At 33.6% G+C, this 7,880-nt stretch overlaps 1 protein-coding gene across 1 annotated transcript in view; it reads left to right on the forward strand.

The window, feature by feature from the left end:
* Window positions 1–7,620: 7,620 nt before the first annotated feature.
* LOC117178160 (odorant receptor 13a-like) overlaps window positions 7,621–7,880 on the forward strand; it is a 43,577-nt gene continuing 43,317 nt past the window's right edge. Inside the window, exon 1 of the mRNA XM_033369438.1 lies at window positions 7,621–7,736. The gene's annotated coding sequence lies outside the window, so the exon portion shown is untranslated. The remainder of the gene's footprint in view (window positions 7,737–7,880) is intronic.

The raw sequence follows: 7,880 nt of genomic DNA on the forward strand, positions 1-7,880 counted from the left end.
TATATGTGTCTCAATTTTTTCTAGTGTCGAATAGTCTTAGTTATTGGCCGTTGAAAAGCAGTGTACCGGTAGTGGCGTTTTGGCCGTTTAAGGGTTAAACTAAAATGATAAATCATCAACTAAAAAAGATGAACTCTCAATCAAACAGTTGTTATTTTAAACCAAAAAATATGCGTTTTCTACTAAAATGGATTAATTTTGTATCAAAAAGGATGATTTTTTAAACAAAATTGTTCAATTTTCAACAAAATAATAAAACTAACTCAACTTCAGTTTATGGAACATTGCCTTACACTATTTTCTGACATTCCTCGACTTTTCCTGATCAGTTTGAAATTTCCTGATTTTCTGGAATTTCCTGACCTGTTACCTACCCAGTTTAATATGAGTGCAGCATTTTAATGTAACATTGTTGCATATTTCCAAGTAACATTGATCGGCGGACATTCCCTATCTGCCGCAACATTGTACGACAATGTTGCCGATATTGTCATGCAACATTGCAATATAAAAAATCCCATTTCTAAAACACGAAAAAAAGCGGATAACGAAATGCAAACAATTCGAAATTAAACTAACATAACACCTTACGTCAGTACCAAATTCGCATTGCTAAAACTTTCTATTAACGACGCGCATTTTATCAATCATATGTTTCCTTTTGAAACTAGAACACACCCTTGAAATTGAATCCAAGTGTTTTATAATACTCTGTATAATGTTTTACAAGAAAAGAGCAAACATATAAATCTATTTTTTTTCATTATAGAAATGTTCTGTTCTCATTTCTTTTCATATTTATAAAACAATAAATAATACTCCTTTCATCATATGCACATCATTCAACCGCCCTGACCTAACCTAACTCCACTCTTCGCATGCGCCGATCTCGTGGATCGAGTTGACAGAAAAATATAAATTATTCACCATAGGATACTCCATATTTGAAAAAGAAATTCGCATTTTCTTTGGCGATTTGTGTGTGTTCATAAACAACTTTAAATACAATTAATTTATACATAATGATTTTCAAATAACTGAACATTTTCACGAATATAGGGGTGGGTCAACTCTTGTTTTCTAACAGGTGTATATGCAAAAAAAATCAATATATTTACTAAATATAAGGTAGAGCAAACATACGAACCCCAACAAAATGAATGCTAAATCATCTTAAACACTTATCCATTCTTGAATTGAAACAATAAGATAAACTGAGTCATTTTCCTCAAAAAATCACCTAAGTCGACTCAAGGTTAGGCACAAAATTGACGAAAAAATGTCTCAAAATCCCTTGATACAAACCAAAAAGGATGTGTTATTCTTTTTAAAATTTGTTACAATCTGAGACATGTGTTTTTATATTTTTAAAAACACATTTTCAAAAGTTTCTTTGGCAATTTCATGCCAAAACCAAAAGTCGACTTTTTTTAGAAAACAACTCAATTTACACTATAAAATCAATGTTTTCTGTCAATTTCAGCTACACAAACAAATACCTTCCAATTATCCAAATTTTAAATTTCTTAGTTACTCAAAACACAATTGAAAAAAACAACCTCTGAAAGAGAAATATTTTTTGCGAACAAATTTTAGAGCACATAGGCAAAAGATGGCGAGGGTGAACAGCGCAGAATTGAGTCAAGAAGAATAAGCAGCAGATAGAGACAGTGATGGTTGAAAGGGTTGAAAGCACCAATGAGGTTAAAACCCTACACAACAGTTTTCCTATAATTGAGGCTTAACCTGAAAGAAAACCATCAAGGTCTTCACATTAGGAAATGCAGATTCTTCTACGACACGGATGCCCACTAACTGTTGACAATTGACAAGAAGATGGAAAAAAAACTGGCAAAAGAAGCGTGACTCGTCGGGTCGACAGGTCGATAGCAATGGCGCCGCAGCCCTACGTGGAGAAAATCAATCCATAACACCTTGCCATCAATTCTCCACATTTCAGCACTAATCTTCCCTATATGAGAAAATATTAAGATTTTCTTCCTCTCTTATCGATTAGCAATAAGTATAATCTTATGAAAGTAGGAACGTAAAGGGGATGTGTGAATCTACTGCAGGGTTGGGCATGTCTACACGAAAAGGGGCAAGTCGTTTTTCAGTTTCCGGGACATTTGTGACCAAAATTTGGGATTTTATGGGTTAGTTACTGAAGGGCGGAAAGAAAATACTTCCTCCGGTGATGGAGACGAGTACAAATACATTATATATACATAAAAATATGCACACTAAAAAACTGATTTGAGAGGATTTTCTAATCATAAGATCCTGTAACCTCTTCATCAGGGACAAAGTTCTACAATATTGTGATGAAGGAGATGAATTCAAGCAAATTAAGGTGTTCTCAAGCAATTATACATTATTATTTTTATCAACAGTCATCTATTTTCTTCGTTCGAGAAGTTCCTTCAACAAATGATTGTTATCTCCTCTAATTTCACTATTGTTTATTATTATATTACTGGCATCATGACTAACACCGTGTTCTAAATAAATTAGGAATATGAAGGCAAGTATTTCGTATAATCAACTCAATTTGATCTTGATCAAATAATTAGATTCTCGCTGATCCCCAAATCTTACACACTTCATTAGAGTTGGGTTAAGCCAAACAAGATAATCATATTTCGTAGAAATATATAGAAAAATAAAACGAATATAATACGGTAGACTTAAACTATACAGAATTTATCACTAATATGGGATTTCCAGAGTTCCATATGTGAAGGCATGAGGGTTTTTTGACGTTTAGAAGGGTCTAGTTTTTAAACTCAGAAGTATTAAAAGATAAATCCTAGCAATAACTACCAAATCGGTTCTTTTCTCGCGCTGTCCTCCTTTTTAATTTACTTTTCTATGAAATAGAATATTTAGAGTTGTAAGAAGAACCCAGCCCTGATCTGCTGTCAGTTGCACGAGTACCTGCCATACCGACAGAGACGAGGGAAAGAGAAAGAAGCTCTCTGGGTCGAAGAAAAGAGGTAGTAAAAAAACAATAAAGCTTGCGTGGCTGCAAAAGAAAATGAGGAAAAGCGAGAATGAGAAAAGGGGAAGGAAGGTTTAGTGCTTACTTTTGATGACACGTTCCGTCGTGGAGAGTTTCGGGGAATTATTCGAGGACATGCTGGCACAGGTGGATGGGTCGTCGTTGACGGAAGGCGTCGTGCTCTGTCGCACTTTCGCCGAGTATGTCACTTTATCACTGTCGCACACAAGGGTCGTGGAGGACGGTGGAAAAAGGAGACACCTTCTCGGGGGAGGGCGGTGTTTCCTTTTGCACTAGGATATCACACGTATCAGACCCGCAGACGACGGTCCGGATTATCGCTTCACAGTGCTGCACATCAGGGACCGCGGGATACTCTCGGCTCTTCGGGAAAACAACACCCTCCTCCTCCTCCTCCTCCACAACCTCCACCGCCGCCGTCGATGCCGCCGTTGATCACTTCCTTCCTCGTTCGCGGTCTCGCTGTCTTTTCCACCGTCTGTACTCACTCTTTTATCCAAGTTCCGAGATGTGTCTTCCCTGTCGTGCGCAGGGAACACTCGCGAGTGGCGAGTGCTGTTTTTGCTGAGGACTGTTCAACTGAGCCCACGAGCTGTCTGGGACTCTGGGCTAGTTGAGCACGTTGTACGATGAAAGCACTGTGTTACGGTCGGAGTTAAACACTACGAGGCAGCGCGACACTACGGGACGAGACCACGCCGCTAAATTCTACTTTCCTAAAATCCGCTGCTTTGCAACTTTGCAGTTTGCAGCGACTGACTGCGGAGTGCGGTCTATGATGCGCATGTCCAGTCGCGCATTCGAGGGTTCTGTAGCCAGTTTACTGTGACGTCATGCCCCGTTGGTAAGGTCAATTCCTAACAAAGAAAAATCCTGCTCTGATCAAGTAAATATTATTTAGATAGGTAATTTGACAGAAGTATTTTTTTAAACGTAAAAACCATGTTTTTATTGATTTTTTTTTCAAACCCAGAAGTTATTTTGACAGTTGTATACTTATATTTATACATGGAAAACTTTATGTCACAAATTTGAGGTTAAGTTGCCTTGCGCATTGCTCAGGGCTCAGGCCATTTATTGTGTTTTGAGAGATATAGTCGTCGCAGATTGACGATAAAGAGATATAAAATAGCAAAAATAATTTCTGCACTTGAGGAAAAATATGTGAGTAATGTTTACTTGACCGCGAGAAGGTATTTCTCTGGTAAGGATTGATTTTACCGACGGCACATGTCCATGCGTCACACTAAAATTTAAATTTAGGGCTGGGGGCGACATCTAGGTCCCGGAAGGAAATTTTGTTTACAGAACTTTAAACTTTTTCTTTTAAATTTTCATGCATATCGCATCAAATTTTTTTTGAATATACAAAAAACAAATGCTTTGTTTTTATTATATTCAGAGAATATAAGACAACAATTTTTCGTTAATTTTATTCAGACTCGTAAATATTAGAAGTGAAAGATTGGCTTTCCCGAGTTTTTGGCGTTAATTGTGATCTACGTTTGCGGTTTTTCTACTAATACGAATTGTTTATAATACAAAAAAACTACTTGGTTATTCAAAGAATCCTTTAATTTTTATAACTTTTAAAACTTTTTTCTCAGAGTAGTGCCAGAAGGTTGCGGGATCCTCTCTAAAAGAAGGTAGTTAAAAGCAATAATAAATTGTATAAACAATTGTGTTTATCATCTTCAATCAATGATTGCTTCACTCTACTATCGGCGAGAAAATTCGAGTCCTTTGGCTTTGACGTTTAATGAGTGAGTGAAGAAAAAATGGTAGGTTAATGAAAGAGTTATCATTTTAAAGGTGCAAATGTTGTACGTTAATGAGCCGAAAAGAAATATTCCAAAAAATTATTTGTAGCTTACAGATCTGAAAATCTGATGAAAAGTAAGGAAATTGGATAGATTTTTAAAAAAGGGAACTTTGAAGCATAGTTTTTTTATTGAATAAATAATAGGAAAAATCTGAAAAAAATCATGGTGGTACAGTAAACATTTCTGAACAGCTTGCCGTCGAAAAATTTGCAAAATATAAATAATTGTTCCTTTTTTGTGAATAAATATGCGACCGCACTATCTTCAGTTCTAATGAATATAATGAAGTGATTTAAATTGGAGGTACTTAGTTGAACTATATGTAATAATTTACAATTTGAAGGAAGTATGTGCTTCATGTTGTCTTCGTACAAATTGCGATATTTTAAGTCATTTTTTTATATACGAAAGCAAGTGCGAGAGCCCAGCGTGGTGCCGTTTTTTCAGGGGATCGTCTTTGGTTTTTCTCAGCCTGACCTGCCCTACTTGTGCCACCGAGCCTCGCTCTGGCCTTCAAATCCTTTCCCTGTGTTGAGGAAAACCGAGGCCGATCCACTGAAAAAACGGCACCATGCTGGGCTTTCGCGCTTGCTTTCCTATATAAAAAAAATGACTTCAAATATTGCAATTTGTACGAAGACAAAAAGAAGAACATACTTCCTTCAAATTGTAAATTATTACAGATATTTCAACTAACTACCTCCAATTTAAATCATTTAATTATCTTCATTAGGACTGAAGATAGTGCGGTCGCATATTTATTCACAAAAAACGAACAATTATTTATATTTTGCAAAATTTTCAACAGCAACCTGTTCGGAAATGTTTAATGTACCACCATGATTTTTTTCAGATTTTTCCTATTATGTTTTCAATGAAAAACTATGCTTCAAAGTTCACTGTTTTTAAAAGCTATCAAATTTCCTTACTTTTCATTAGATTTTCAAATCTGTAAGCTACAAATAATTTTTTGCAGTATTACTTTTCGGCTCATTAACGTACAACATTTGCACCTTTAAAATGATACCTCTTTCATTAACCTACCATTTTTTCTTCACTCACTCATTAAACGTCAAAGCCAAAGGACTCGAATTTTCTCGCCGATAGTAATTGAAAAGTTTCGACAAAACTGAAAATCTGAGAAAAGACTGAAACTTTCAAGCATATTTTTATTTTATTATCTCCTCTATCCAACTGAAAAGTTGAAAATAAGTTGAAATATTGAGGAAAACCGTGAATTTCTAACTCTGTTCTGAGACATAATTACTAAAAACAATAATATATTATATAAAGGATTTTCTATAAATATCCAATTATAATTAAAAAGTCGTATTTCATGCATTATAAACCATTTTAAATTTAAAAACTGTAAAACAATTAAAAATATCGTCAAAAACTCGCGAAACCCAAATGTTCCCTTATGGGGTTTTTTGGGACCCTATAAAGCAGACTTATGGGGGTGTTATTTAAAATAGAAGTTTTAATTCGTCTTCTATGGCTAATTGTCAAGAGAAACTTTGAGTATCAACACGATTCACCCAATTTTGACGATTCTGAATAAAATGTATAAAAACGTCTTTTTTTCTTATGGGAAATACGTTTCAAATTTCCTGGGGCTTGCAGAATCAAAATCAAGCACATGTCAATGAATGTACATATTTTTTAAATGTAAGGTTCTCTTATTGAAATTAAAGATGAAAAATACCGCCACACTTAGTTGCACGGTTTAAAAACTTGAAATAAATTCTTTTAAAGTGTCAGAAGTGAAAAATATGTATAATTAACTCATAATAAAGTTTGATCCGGATAATAATTTTTGAGTTCTACAAGAGTTCTCAACAGATTCTTGTAGAATTATTATTATTTATCATAGATGCAGTAAAAAGTAATATTATATAATAATAATATTATATATTTTTGTTCAGATAAAAAATACAGAATATCTTTTTGACTATATGAGAAATTAATTTAATTTCTTTGATTCCTTTTAAAACAATTGCTGCACAGAAAAAATTAGAATTATAATAAACTAAAAATTTCCAAGTATTTTAAGTAGTAACGGCCGTTCAAAGACAGACGATCGCCATGGCTACAAACCAGAATTTACTATTCCAGGAGGCAATTCTTATTAAATTTGAGTTTTTAAAAGTTTTGAATGTTTTTAGAATTCAAGAGCGTAAAAAGTCGCAACAAACTTATGAATCAATATTTTTTTCAGCCTATTTTTTAAAAACAACATAAAAAGTGCATTTTTAAGAAAAATATTGTTTTTCCTAGATCATAACAGATATATTTAAAATCAACAATCTAATATGTATTGAAATATCATCTCAAACTTACTAACCTAAAAAATAATTGTTAACGCAGAACTTGTATAACAATATTATAAATAATTTAATTTAAAAAATATAACATTTTTATTTTTTTTTCTCAGAAAAAATGTAATACTTCTCGTCAGAAATCGGGATTTCGAAATAAAAATTCAACGGTATATAATATATATTCTGATGTTAAGATATCAATTTTGGTGAATTATCCAAAATATTTTTCTTGCTTTTCTTTGCTTTATTTTATACGGTAGCTACTAAAGATACACATTTTTTGATTGATATTAATTTTATATTTTTATTTAAAAATTGCACGTGAGGAAAAGAAGAATAAATGCACGCCACGCGCGCGTGTTTGTTTTTTAGTGTCAGAAAAAGTCAAACATTACTATTATATATACATTTTACGAAAGAAGAAAACATCTAATTAACAATTTAATCTCAATGGCATCTTTACAAAAATACGTAACGGATGTAGTCGCCTTAGAGAACCAAATCAAATATCTGAATGATTGTGCCGAGATTAATGATAAACGTGATTTCGTTGCTGCTCGAAGAATACAGGTTAAAAATTATTAATTATAAATGATAAAATTCTAGATGTTCAAACATTTTCTTAAGGAGTATTTACATATTACATTATATTATTTTCGACCTTTTTAACACCCCTCTCCCATGTTACAGACCATAACCTTTGCTTTCGACCCC

The sequence above is a fragment of the Belonocnema kinseyi genome, chromosome 8, assembly GCF_010883055.1.
Source record: "Belonocnema kinseyi isolate 2016_QV_RU_SX_M_011 chromosome 8, B_treatae_v1, whole genome shotgun sequence".
Lineage (NCBI taxonomy): Eukaryota > Metazoa > Arthropoda > Insecta > Hymenoptera > Cynipidae > Belonocnema > Belonocnema kinseyi.